This window comes from Xenopus laevis, chromosome 6S, assembly GCF_017654675.1.
Source record: "Xenopus laevis strain J_2021 chromosome 6S, Xenopus_laevis_v10.1, whole genome shotgun sequence".
NCBI lineage: Eukaryota > Metazoa > Chordata > Amphibia > Anura > Pipidae > Xenopus > Xenopus laevis.
In genome coordinates, this window is record NC_054382.1 from 7,071,225 (window position 1) to 7,085,925 (window position 14,701).

The window sequence follows — 14,701 nt, forward strand, 5'->3', positions numbered from 1 at the left end:
ATACACAGTAGATAACAGATAAGTACTACTATAGTTTATATAAACAAGCTGTGTAGCCATGGGGGCAGCCATTCAAGCACAGGATACACAGTAGATAACAGATAAGTACTACTATAGTTTATATAAATAAGCTGCTGTGTAGCCATGGGGGCAGCCATTCAAGCACAGGATACACAGTAGATAACAGATAAGTACTACAATAGTTTATATAAACAAACTGCTGTGTAGCCATGGGGGCAGCCATTCAAGCACAGGATACACAGTAGATAACAGATAAGTACTACTATAGTTTATATAAACAAGCTGCTGTGTAGCCATGGGGGCAGCCATTCAAGCACAGGATACACAGTAGATAACAGATAAGTACTACTATAGTTTATATAAACAAGCTGCTGTGTAGCCATGGGGGCAGCCATTCAAGCACAGGATACACAGTAGATAACAGATAAGTACTACTATAGTTTATATAAACAAGCTGCTGTGTAGCCATGGGGGCAGCCATTCAAGCACAGGATACACAGTAGATAACAGATAAGTACTACTATAGTTTATATAAACAAGCTGCTGTGTAGCCATGGGGGCAGCCATTCAAGCACAGGATACACAGTAGATAACAGATAAGTACTACTATAGTTTATATAAACAAGCTGCTGTGTAGCCATGGGAGCAGCCATTCAAGCACAGGATACACAGTAGATAACAGATAAGTACTACTATAGTTTATATAAACAAGCTGCTGTGTAGCCATGGGGGCAGCCATTCAAGCACAGGATACACAGTAGATAACAGATAAGTACTACTATAGTTTATATAAACAAGCTGCTGTGTAGCCATGGGGGCAGCCATTCAAGCACAGGATACACAGTAGATAACAGATAAGTACTACTATAGTTTATATAAACAAGTTGCTGTGTAGCCATGGGGGAGCCATTCAAGCACAGGATACACAGTAGATAACAGATAAGTACTACTATAGTTTATATAAACAAGCTGCTGTGTAGCCATGGGGGCAGCCATTCAAGCACAGGATACACAGTAGATAACAGATAAGTACTACTATAGTTTACATAAACAAGCTGCTGTGTAGCCATGGGGGCAGCCATTCAAGAACAGGATACACAGTAGATAACAGATAAGTACTACTCTAGTTTATAAAAGCAAGCTGCTGTGTAGCCATGGGGGCAGCCATTCAAGAACAGGATACACAGTAGATAACAGATAAGTACTACTCTAGTTTATAAAAGCAAGCTGCTGTGTAGCCACGGGGGCAGCCATTCAAGCACAGGATACACAGTAGATAACAGTTAATTACTACTATAGTTTATATAAACAAGCTGATGTGTAGCCATGGGGGCAGCCATTCAAGCACAGGATACACAGTAGATAACAGAAAAGTACTACTATAGTTTATATAAACAAGCTGCTGTGTAGCCATGGGGACAGCCATTCAAGCACAGGATACACAGTAGATAACAGATAAGTACTACTATAGTTTATATAAACAAGCTGCTGTGTAGCCATGGGGGCAGCCATTCAAGCACAGGATACACAGTAGATAACAGATAAGTACTACTATAGTTTATATAAACAAGCTGCTGTGTAGCCATGGGGGCAGCCATTCAAGCACAGGATACACAGTAGATAACAGTTAATTACTACTATAGTTTATATAAACAAGCTGCTGTGTAGCCATGGGGACAGCCATTCAATAATGTTGTTATCTGTTATCCACTATTTATCCTGTGCCATATAGCCTTTTTTCAATTGCTACCATTGCTACACAGCAGCTTGTGTATATAAACTATAGTAGTGTTTCTGAAGCAAATAGATCCGTTTTACCAGTGCAGGGCAACACTACATGATTTTCATTAGTTTAAGAAAATTTTCTTAATTATTTTGGTGTTACCGTTCCTTTAAGCCCTCTACTATTTATCCTCCATTCTGACTTTCACAGGCACTTCATGGGCTTTAACAATATACTGTAGGTGCACATCAGATCATTCAAGAAAATGAAAGGTTACACACTGAAATGATTGGGTCATCAAGAGAAACCCTAAAGGTAGATGATCTGTATTACTCCTATACAATAGATGGAGCTGCTTATGGGAAGTATCTGTTACTCACAGCCAGCACTAAACTGTCACATCTTCCCATATAAAACCCAACAGGCTTCGAACTAAAATAAACGTTGCATCAAATGCACCAGATGCAAAAATAAAGTCAGCTCCATCTGTAAATGTCATTACCCAAACCTATTGCTCTATTACCCTTGAGGAACTCGTTAAATACGTTTGCCATATAATCGGAATATTACACCACGGCGGTGAACTGCTCTACTGAATCTCTAATCTCTTTAGCAGAACGAGGAAAGATCGGGATAAACATCTGCAGGTTTAATTCTATTATATATTTTGACTTCACAAATAAGTGATTTAATTGATGTGGAATGGAATATTTTCCCTGATATTACACAAGAAAATGTGTTTTTTCTTTGAAAACAAATCTAAATATGTCTAGTCTGTGGCATAGGATGATGTAGGTCAAGTGAGGACAGTTGGGAAGGTATTATATTTACTCTCTCTCTCTTATATTTACTCTCTCTCTCTTATATTTACTCTCTCTCTCATATTTACTCTCTCTCTCATATTTACTCTCTCTCTCATATTTACTCTCTCTCTCTTATATTTACTCTCTCTCTTATATTTACTCTGTCTCTCATATTTACTCTCTCTCTCTTATATTTACTCTCTCTCTTATATTTACTCTCTCTCTCTCATATTTACTCTCTCTCTCATATTTACTCTCTCTCTCTTATATTTACTCTCTCTCTTATATTTACTCTCTCTCTCTTATATTTACTCTCTCTCTCATATTTACTCTCTCTCTCATATTTACTCTCTCTCTCATATTTACTCTCTCTCTCTTATATTTACTCTCTCTCTCATATTTACTCTGTCTCTCATATTTACTCTCTCTCTCTTATATTTACTCTCTCTCTTATATTTACTCTCTCTCTTATATTTACTCTCTCTCTTATATTTACTCTCTCTTTTATATTTACTCTCTCTCTTATATTTACTCTCTCTCTTATATTTACTCTCTCTCTTATATTTACGCTCTCTCTCATATTTACTCTCTCTCTCATATTTACTCTCTCTCTTATATTTACTCTCTCTCTTATATTTACTCTCTCTTATATTTACTTTCTCTCTTATATTTACTCTCTCTCTTATATTTACTCTCTCTCTTATATTTACTCTCTCTTATATTTACTTTCTCTCTTATATTTACTCTCTCTCTTATATTTACTCTCTCTCTCTTATATTTACTCTCTCTCTTATATTTACTCTCTCTCTTATATTTACTCTCTCTTATATTTACTTTCTCTCTTATATTTACTCTCTCTCTTATATTTACTCTCTCTCTCTTATATTTACTCTGGGGACCCTTGACAAGAACAAATACGCTTTGTTCAGTTATATCCCCTGATCACCCACCCTCTTTCCCTTATGTCTAGTCTGTTCCACTATATACATGGCAGTGTGTCCGAACCTTGGGGGCACATTTACTTAGCTCGAGTGAAGGAATAGAATAAAAAAACCTTCGAATTCCGAATGATTTTTTTGCCTACTTCGACCATCGAATTGGCTACTTCGACCTTCGACTACGACTTCGAATCGAACGATTCAAACTAAAAATCGTTCGACTATTCGACCATTCAATAGTCAAAGTACTGTCTCTTTAAAAAAAACTTCGACCCCCTACTTCGCCAAGTAAAACCTACCGAACCTCAATGTTAGCCTATGGGGAAGGTCCCCATAGGCTTTCTAACAAATTTTTGGTCGAAGGAAAATCGTTCGATTGATGGATTAAAATCCTTCGAATCAATCGATCGAACGATTTTTCCTTCGATCGTTCGATCGAACGAATTGCGGTAAATCCTTCGATATTCGAAGTCGAAGGATTTAACTTCGAAAGTCGAATATCGAGGGTTAATTTACCCTCAATATTCGACCCTAAGTAAATGTGCCTCATAGTGTCCTGCAGTATCAAAGTCAGTAAATGGACTATTTCTGCCTCTTAACTCCGCCCCCGAGGAGCAGCTTGACTATGAGATCCTGGGGTGACCCTTCAGAGGGTTGACAGCCTAGTGAGGGCCAGTTCCATTTTTGTGATTTGCTGAAAGACCACATAGCCAATACTAAAGAGAATCTCAAAATTCTATATGGGGCTTTAGTTGCAATTGGTCAGTTTAGTAACAATAAATAGCACTTCACTGATGCATATTGCAGTAGCATCTTGATCAAAATTGGTGCTCGTGTGATACCAGAGGGTTTCTTTTTTACACTTTTGTTGCTGTCAGCTGCTGTGACAGTTTGGGGAGATTAGTCGCCCCAAAGAAGAGGAGACTTGTCCCCGGGCAACTAATCTAACCGAATCTGCCTATGTGCCCTGACCCTTAGGGGCAAATTTATCAAAGGTCGAGGTGAATTTTCAAATTAAAAAAATTCGAATTTTGAGCTATTTTTTGTGTACTTTGACTAAAAATTCGAATATCGAAATTGATCATGTACTGTCTCTATAAAAATTAGACTTCGACCATTCGCCATCTAAAACCTGCCGAATTGCTGTTTTAGCCTATGGGGGACCTCCTAGAACCCATTTGGAGTCAATTGGTGGACTTTGAAAAAATCTAAGTTTTTTTAGGGGAAAACTTCGAATTGAATTTGATCGAATGCGCTATTCCTTCGATGCGTACGATTCTAATTCGGCCGAATACGGACCTATTGGATCGAAAACGGACCTATTCGACCAAAAAAGATTTCCTTTCGGTTGGTCTTTTTGAATTTCGAAGTTTTTTCAATTCGAAATTCGACCCTTGATAAATATGCCCCTTAGTGTATAGATTTTGGAACAATCTGCTGGCCTAGATATTCTTTGTACAATGGCCGAATCATCAATACACCAATGTTTCTTCCTATTCTTGTGACCTCATAATGAGCTAATGGGGCCCTACACAATGATTGGCCATTGGCTTACACTGCATCACTTTACTCTCTCCCAAAGCTAAGGGGCCGATTCATCAAGGGTCGAATATCGAGGGTTAATTAACCCTCGATATTCGACTAGGAACTAAAATCCTTCGACTTCGAATATCGAAGTCGAAGGATTTAGCGCAGATAGTACGATCGTATGATCGAAGGATTATTCCTTCGATCGAACGATTAAATCCTTCTAACCGAACGATTCGAAGGATTTAAATCCAACGATGGAAGGAATATCGATGGACCTTCCTCATAGGCTAACATTAACTTCGGTAGCTTTTAGCTGCCGAACTAGGGGGTCGATTTTTTTTTTAAAGAGACAGTACTTCGACTATCGAATGGTCGAATAGTCGAACGATTTTTACTTCGAATCCTTCGATAGTCGTAGTCGAAGGTCGAAGTAGCCCATTCGATGGTCGAAGTAGCGCAAAAAAACTTCGAAATTCGAAGCTTTTTACCTTCGAATCCTTCACTCGAAGTTAATGAATCGGCCCCTAAATGTCTATTTAATTTCACTTGCCGTTCTATGCTTTGCATTGATAAAATGCCAATAGACTAACACAAGAAAAAGTTAGGCCACTGACTAGAACATGGTTTGGAATAGTTTTGCATGAGTGTCTTTATTGTAAGACTTGGTATATATAAAAGAATGTTCTTCACCAATGCGCCAGATGCTTCACAGACAGGAGATGTAATACTTGGATTCTACGACGACAGATGATGCTTCTTTCCTGTCCTTCTGTTGCTAATAGAGAATGTAGAGGCAAAAACATAATTAGCATTAAAACGAAACAGTATGCGGTTAAATCATAGCCAGGCTGAACATGCTGGAGAAGTGGGAAAGGCTTTAGCGAGTATCTTTTATCCCAGGACAGTGTTATTTCTAGAGGGATTAGGAACCAGGCCAACGGAATAGCTTTTATAGTAACTTTAACTTCGGTAATAAAATACCAACCCCCGTTTGTTCTTGTTTTTTGTAAATAATACATGGAAGGGTGAATAAATATTGCTCACATGTGACACGTATTGTAATAAATAATGCGCTCGGATATAAAAATAAATATTTCATCACCTCGTCATAACAAGAGTTATAGAAACGCACTCAACATTGTAGCTTAGTACCTATATTTGCACATAGCACCTTATAATACATGAGTGATACTCAGAGTTCCCTGTATAACTCAGCCTGCAGCCTTGTGCCTTTATATGGTCACAGAACAACCCCTCAGTGACTTCTAATATCCTTATCATTTACAGTAGGGGGTACATTATCCCTTATAATACATGAGTGATACTCAGAGTTCCCTGTATAACTCAGCCTGCAGCCGTGTGTCTTTATATGTTCACAGAACAACCCCTCAGTGACTTCTAATATCCTTATCATTTACAGTAGGGGGTACATTATCCCTTATAATACATGAGTGATACTCAGAGTTCCCTGTATAACTCAGCCTGCAGCCTTGTGCCTTTATATGGTCACAGAACAACCCCTCAGTGACTTCTAATATCCTTATAATTTACAGTAGGGGGTACATTATCCCTTATAATACATGAGTGATACTCAGAGTTCCCTGTATAACTCAGCCTGCAGCCGTGTGTATTTATATGGTCACAGAACAACCCCTCAGTGACTTCTAATATCCTTATCATTTACAGTAGGGGGTACATTATCCCTTTTAATACACGAGTGATACTCAGAGTTCCTGTATAACTCAGCCTGCAGCCTTGTGCCTTTATATGGTCACAGAACAACCCCTCAGTGACTTCTAATATCCTTATCATTTACAGTAGGGGGTACATTATCCATTATAACACATGAGTGTCCCTTATGGCTTTACATGGTCTCAGAACTGAATAGTGGCCAGACCCTGGGCAGTGCTTCTTGAATATGTGTACTTCTGTGCCTCTTAGTGCTCTTGCATTTCTGTCTGCAAAATTTTATAATTCTAGTATGAAGAAGGCTGGACTGTTACTTGGAGAGCTCTGAGGGCTTAACTGTGTCTCTTTCAAGCACATTTAACAGGCCAGCAATCTCAATTAATAGACAATCAGCCCAAGCCACAGTGGTTTCCTGGACATCATCTCTAATGGTGCGACGAATCAATTAGATATTCATAAACAAAGAAAAGGAAAATATATAGTTAATTTGCATTAGGGAGACTAAGGAAAGCATTAGCAGCTCCTGGAGAGCATGTGAGTAACCAGCCTGAAACATTATTCTTATCCTTATCCCAGCACCCAATTTCAGCAATGGGCATCGGCACTCAAAGGAGTAAGATGGTCCAAGATAAAATATAAAGTATATAATACCTGTAAACTCACCATGTGGTTTTCTGCAACCTCTTCTTTATTTTCAGTTATTTTAGGCTCCTCCTTGATAACAGTTCTATGTTTAAATAGTATGTGTTTGATGGTTTTTATAGTAGCAGTGGATAATAGTCTCTGGGAAGGGAGTGTGACTGTGGGATAGCAGGTATAGTAGGGAGAGATGGTGTCTATAGTAACAGTGGATAATAGTCTCTGGGAAGGGAGTGTGACTGTGGGATAGCAGGTATAGTAGGGAGAGATGGTGCCTATAGTAACATTGGATAATAGTCTCTGGGAAGGGAGTGTGACTGTGGGATAGCAGGTATAGTAGGGAGAGATGGTGTCTATAGTAACAGTGGATAATAGTCTCTGGGAAGGGAGTGTGACTGTGGGATAGCAGCAATAGTAGGGAGAGATGGTGCCAATAGTAACTGTGGATAATAGTCTCTGGGAAGGGAGTGTGACTGTGGGACAGCAGGTATAGTAGGGAGAGATGTATCTATAGTAACAGTGGATAATAGTCTCTGGGAAGGGAGTGTGACTGTGGGATAGCAGGTATAGTAGGGAGAGATGGTGCCTATAGTAACAGTGGATAATAGTCTCTGGGAAGGGAGTGTGACTGTGGGATAGCAGCAATAGTAGGGAGAGATGGTGCCTATAGTAACTGTGGATAATAGTCTCTGGGAAGGGAGTGTGACTGTGGGATAGCAGGTATAGTAGGGAGAGATGGTGTCTATAGTAACAGTGGGATAATAGTCTCTGGGAAGGGAGTGTGACTGTGGGATAGCAGGTATAGTAGGGAGAGATGGTGTCTATAGTAACAGTGGGATAATAGTCTCTGGGAAGGGAGTGTGACTGTGGGATAGCAGGTATAGTAGGGAGAGATGTGTCTATAGTAACAGTGGGATAATAGTCTCTGGGAAGGGAGTGTGACTGTGGGATAGCAGGCATAGTAGGTAGAGAAGGTGCCTATAGTAACAGTGGATAATACTCTCTGGGAAGGGAGTGTGACTGTGGGATAGCAGGTATAGTAGGGAGAGATGGTGCCTATAGTAACAGTGGATAATAGTCTCTGGGAAGGGAGTGTGACTGTGGGATAGCAGGTATAGTAGGGAGAGATGGTGTCTATAGTAACAGTGGATAATAGTCTCTGGGAAGGGAGTGTGACTGTGGGATAGCAGGTATAGTAGGGAGAGATGGTGTCTATAGTAACAGTGGATAATAGTCTCTGGGAAGGGAGTGTGACTGTGGGATAGCAGGTATAGTAGGGAGAGATGGTGTCTATAGTAACAGTGGATAATAGTCTCTGGGAAATGACTGTGTTAGTGTGATTTTACCTATAGTAGCGGTAGGCATAATACTTTATACCAGTTTTGATCAATGTGGAATCCTAATCTAATCATCTACAGACAGTTGGGGATTTTAAATGTTGTATTTACAGTTAAAGTTGTACCAATTATATAGGGCTACTACATATAAATAACTGATCCAACAAAGTCTTTTTTACCCTGGTCATTTCATACAGTAGGAACTAAGGACAGCTAATAAGTAGTAGAGAGGAATAGAGTCTTTTCCGTCTATGGCCACTTTTTCTTATGCATTTTATTCCTTCAAGTTAAACTCTGCTCTTTCTTACTGAACCCAAACTACAGTTACAATAGCTGCCCATGACACCAGTTTAAAGTAACTCAGGATGATTGTGGTAAAACATTAATGAGGTTTCAGTCATTAACAATGTTGTATAAATATTTTTGGTGGAGATGTTCCTTAGTTACCAGCACTCATTAACTGGAACCTGTACAATATGTCGGATTGTCACGCTTCACCTTCCGCTGAAAAATCTCTCGGCCTGAAATTCCTCCCTTCCCACAAGTACCGTCGGCTCTGTGTTTATCACATATTATACAGGTTATAGACAAGGCCAATTCTTATTTATCCACAGCTAAAAAGAAAACAATACAAATATTAGGCAAACTGTAATTTAAGCAGTTTACAAACATATGCAAAAGCACTCATAGCCATTAAACATACTACTATACTGCACAACTTGGACTTTGCACTACTAAGCCATGATAGTAAACATCTCCTTCTCCCAATTGGTCAAAGTCAAAAGGAGAATTAGTAAACCCCCCTCCATATTAAGAAGCCCCACAGATAAATAGAGATAAATAGATAAATGTGCTATATATATATATAGTCATAAGAAAAAGTCTGAGCACCCCTCTTAAATATTTATTTATCATTGGATGAGCTTTCAAAGTAGCAACCTCCTTTTAAAAGTTTATTGGATTAACAGAAAATATGCAATATTTATTATAACAAAATTAGATAGGTGCATAAATTTGGGCACCCCAACAGAGATATTACATCAATACTTAGTTACAAATGTAACAGCCTCTAGACGCCTCCTATAGCCTTTGATGAGTGTCTGGATTCTGGATGTGGCTATTTGTGACCATTGGTCCATACAAAATCTCTCCAGTTCAGTAAAATTTGATGGCTGCCGAGCATGGACAGTCTGCTTCAAATCATCCCATAGATTTTCCATGATATTCAAGTCGGGGGACTCCAGAATATTGTACTTGTCCCTCTGCATAAATGTCTTTGTAGATTTCCAAGTGAGTTTAGGGTCATTGTCTTGTTGGAATATCCGACCCCTGCAGCGGAACTTCAACTTTGTGACTGATGCTTGAACATTATCCTGAAGAACTTGTTGATATTGGGTTGAATTCATCCGACCCTCGACTTTAACAAGGGCCCCAGTAGTCCCTGAACTAGTCACACAGCCCCTGAACTAGCCACACAGCCCCACAGCATGATGGGACCTCCACCAAATGTGACAGTCGGAAGCAGGTGTTTTTCTTGGAATGCCGTGTTCTTCTTCCGCCATGCAAAGCACTTTTTCTTGTGACCAAATAACTACATTTTTGTCTCATCAGTCCAAAGCACTTTGTTCCAAAATGACTGTGTCTTGTCTAAATGAGCTTTTACATACAACAAGCGACTGTGTTTGTGTGAGTGCAGAAAGGGCTTCTTTCTCATCCCCCTGCCATACACATGTTCTTTGTGCAAATTGCGCTGAATTGTAGAACGATGTACAGATACACCTGCATCTGCAGCAAGATGTTCTTGCAGGTCTTTGGAGATGATCTTTGGGTTGTCTGTAACATTCTCACAATCCTCCGCATATGTCGCTCCTGTATTTTTCTTGGCCTGTCAGACCTGGGTTTTACAGCAACTGTGCCTGTGGCCTTCCATTTCCTCATTACTTTCCTTACAGTTGAAACTGACAGTTTAAACCTCTGAGATGCTTTTTGTAGCCTTCCCCTAAACCATGATACTGAACAATCTTTGTTTTCAGATCTTTTGAGAGTTGCTTTGAGGATCCCATGCTGTCACTCTTCAGAGGAGAGTCAAACAGAAGCACAACTTGCAATTGGTCACCTTAAATACCCTCTTCTCATGATTGGACACACCTGCCTATGAAGTTCAAAGTTTAATGAGCTAATCCAACCAATCTGGTGTTGCCAGTAATCAGTATTGAACAGTAACATGCATTCAAATTAGCAAAATTACTAATTTTTGCACAGCCAATTTTTCACATTTGAACTGAATACTGCTTCACTAAAAATCTTTGTTCAGAAAACACCCCAGTACTCAGATGTTCCTGGGAAATGAAAGACATAACACGGTTATCTTTTTTGTTGAAAGTGGAGTAAATAATTATGCAGGCTGAGAGGGGTTCCCAAACTTTTTCATATGACTGTATATATGTGAGCTGATGGGGACATCAACCATAGTGATCTGAGAGTACAGCACTAAGAATAACGTATTACCTGTCTGACCTGAGGTGGTTGATACAATGAAGTGCAAATAAAAGCAATAAATAGCAGCCGAAAAGTATGCAGTTCCTGATTTGATAAAGATTTTCTTGTAGAAGTAAGGTATGAAGATCCAAATTACAGAAAGATCCGTTATCTGGAAAACCCCAGGTCCCGAGCATTCCGGATAACAGGTCCAATACCTGTATATTCAAGGGTAAAAAGTGAACAATTCTCAATATAGTTGAAATACAGCTTTTTTAATAAATTATAAATATTATTGTTGTTGGTGGTTGGAGAACGTTTCCTCCTAGATTGCATGGTTTGTCAAAGGCGGGGCTTTTTTAGAATCCATATACTAAAAAAAATCCCCAAACCATGCAATCTAGGAGGAAACGTTCTCCAACCACCAACAACAATAATATTTATAATTTCTTAAATCTTTCTGGATGTGAAATTTCTTAGTCTGTTAAGAAACATTCATGTTGGGAAATACCAGTAACATTGCATAGAATAATAGAAGAATTTCTTTGGAGGCAATCTACACCATAGACTAGACAAAGACTGTCCAAGTTAAGCCGGCCACACATGGTGACCCCGGCTGATCTCTGCCTGATATGTGCACCCCGTGTGCTGCGATTATGTAGACTTGTGTGTTTGTGTGGCCCTTGTCTAACAATATTTTCAAACTGGATGATAGATATTTGGTCAGTCAGTATTGGTCAGGCAAGCCCTCCTGAGGAACAAGCACCAATAAGCTGGAGGAGCCAAGTCACCAGCTTTCATTGGCCTGTGTATGGCTGTGTACTGTTTTTTATAAGAAACCTGACTGTATGCAGTGAAATTTTTCATTTACTGCTGTGGATAGGAATTGTCAGATGGTCCCTAACTGCTCTGCAGGGAAACAATCATACTTATGAACAGCAGGGGGAGCCCCTGTCTTACTTCCCAGCCATGCTGAACTCAAGCAGCTTTGTTTTATTCCCTGTAGAGCAGTCGGCGACTGTGTAGAGATTTGTATTGGATTTTATTTCTGCCTTTTTATTTTATTTCTACATCCCCTTTACTGTTTCCAACTCCAGCTGCAGGGACAAAGATCATGGAGCCAGATTTAAACAGATAAACTGGGATTCTCATTGGAGGATTATTTTGCTGCAGCCACTGGTTCTGCAGAGTTGGAGAAAGTTTGTATTAAACAATACAAAAACTATAAAATCCACATTGGACAACACAGGACCCAGTGCAGTCTGTATATTCTGATTATTTATCAGTCTTGCTGTATCGGCTTCTGGCAGATATTATTTGACTTGTGCTCATTTGATAATTTATGACGATCCCTAAGCAGCGAAGACGACACTGAGCATGTGCACAGTCTTTGTCTTGCAAAGATGTTTAAAGTGGAACTCCGGCTTCCAAACCAAAATTTGATAAAGAAGCCACATAACATAGAAACCCTAATATACCCATCACAGTTACCTGTTTCTTCAAAAAGTATGAATAAATGCCATTTTCTCTGCTGAAATCCAGCTGCATCATTTGAAATCCTGGCAGGGAAGGAGGGACTAATCACTGATGTTACAAATTGTTACAAATTGTAACAACTTCTCCACAGCTTACAGACAGCACGCAGGAACTACATAACCCACAATGCATTGCACTGTGATGGTCTGTTTCTTATTGAAATCACATGTGCAGGGAATTGTGGGGTTTGGAGGATGCAGGCTGAGGACAGGTGGCTGTTGAAACAAAGTAACAGTAGTCAGCCAGCTCAGCAAAGTAGTCAGACAGATCAGCAGGAGAGCAGGGGGCTAGGCTTAGGGAACAGAAAACATTAAAAATCATGAAAAGTCTGCATATTTTTTAATTGATGTATATTGCAAAGTTGCTTGAAATTAGATTTACTTTTCAAAAAGCTTAAAGGGGAAGTAAAGTCTAATAACAATATTACAATAATATTACATTGCGAGATGTGGCTTTTTATTCTTATTGGTGCGAATTGTTTTTCTCTTTGTGACTTTAATTACATTCCCCCCTAAATGAGTTATGACATATGGTGGGCAAGGGATTCTCAGCGGCACAGAGCTTTGCATTGCTGCCATCCTGGGTTTGATACTGACCATGAAGTTTGTTCTCCCTGGATTTGTGTTGGTTTCCTTCTACAGTTCAAAATCACCCTGGACGGCTCATTGGTAGGTTTCATTTGGACAAAATCCTATCATCTATGTAGAACACAGAATTCTGTTATGAGTTTTGCAACTTTTTGTCCTTTAGCCTGCAAAGCACTCGCACCTTCATATTGTAAATTAGTCCTACTGTCACTTTCTATACCAAAATACGGAAGACCACTGGGACCAGCAAAAAAACAAAAATTCTGATGAATTATGACTTTTAAAATTCATAATTATGATTTTTAATGTCATAATTATGACTTTTAATGTCATAATTATGACTTTTAATGTCATAATTATGACTTTTAATCTCATAATTATGACTTTAAAAAATTGAAATGATGACTTTTAAAGTCATAATTATGAGAATTAAAAGTCATAATTTTTTAAAATCATAAAATTATGAGATTAAAAATCATAATTATGATATTAAAAATCATAATTTAGATTTTTTAAAGTCATAATTATGAGATTAAAAATCATAATTCATCAGAATTTTTTTTGCTGGCCCCAGTGCTCTTCCGTACAAAAAATTTAATGAAATTAATTAAAAATGAATTTTCCCTTTAAGGATTACACAGTTCTCTCAGTATTTATTGGGAAGCAACAAGAGTTTAGCATCCGTAGTTCTATATTTAGTAGAACAGAAGATTTGTTTCCTGTCCTGAAAATAACACATGGGAGCAGGAACTGTATAAATAGGCCAGGGGATGCACAAAATTGAAATAGGCTTTCCATAGCTCCCCAGAAAACAATGAGTATATTGCATAGAAGTTATCAGACTTCTTGGGGTTCCAGAAGCATTTTTTCAGTTAAAATGTAGCCACCCCCCACCTCCTTTACAAAGCCACAGCAGCATACTCATAACATTCACACTACTATAGTTTTAATAGTAATCATGGACAGGAAATAAGTATTTAATCTAAAGCTTCCCTTATTGGCTGCAGGTCAGGTCAGGAGGGACCTGTTTTAGGACACAGAAGGAAGTTGAGCCAGACTATTGGATTAAAGGACAAAGTGCATAAGGCATCGGGTATTTAGGAGGGTTTTTTGCCTTCCTCTGGATTAACTAGCAGAATTCAACCCATAATAAAAAAAACCCATCACCCCTGCCCAGGGTAGACCACCTCCCTGTAGTAACAGTGGGATAATAGTCTCTGGGAAGGGAGTGTGACTGTGGGGTAGCAGGTATAGTAGGGAGAGGTGGTGCCTATAGTAACAGTGGGATAATAGTCTCTGGGAAGGGAGTGTGACTGTGGGATAGCAGGTATAGTAGGGAGAGATGGTGTCTATAGTAACAGTGGATAATAGTCTCTGGGAAGGGAGTGTGACTGTGGGATAGCAGGTATAGTAGGGAGAG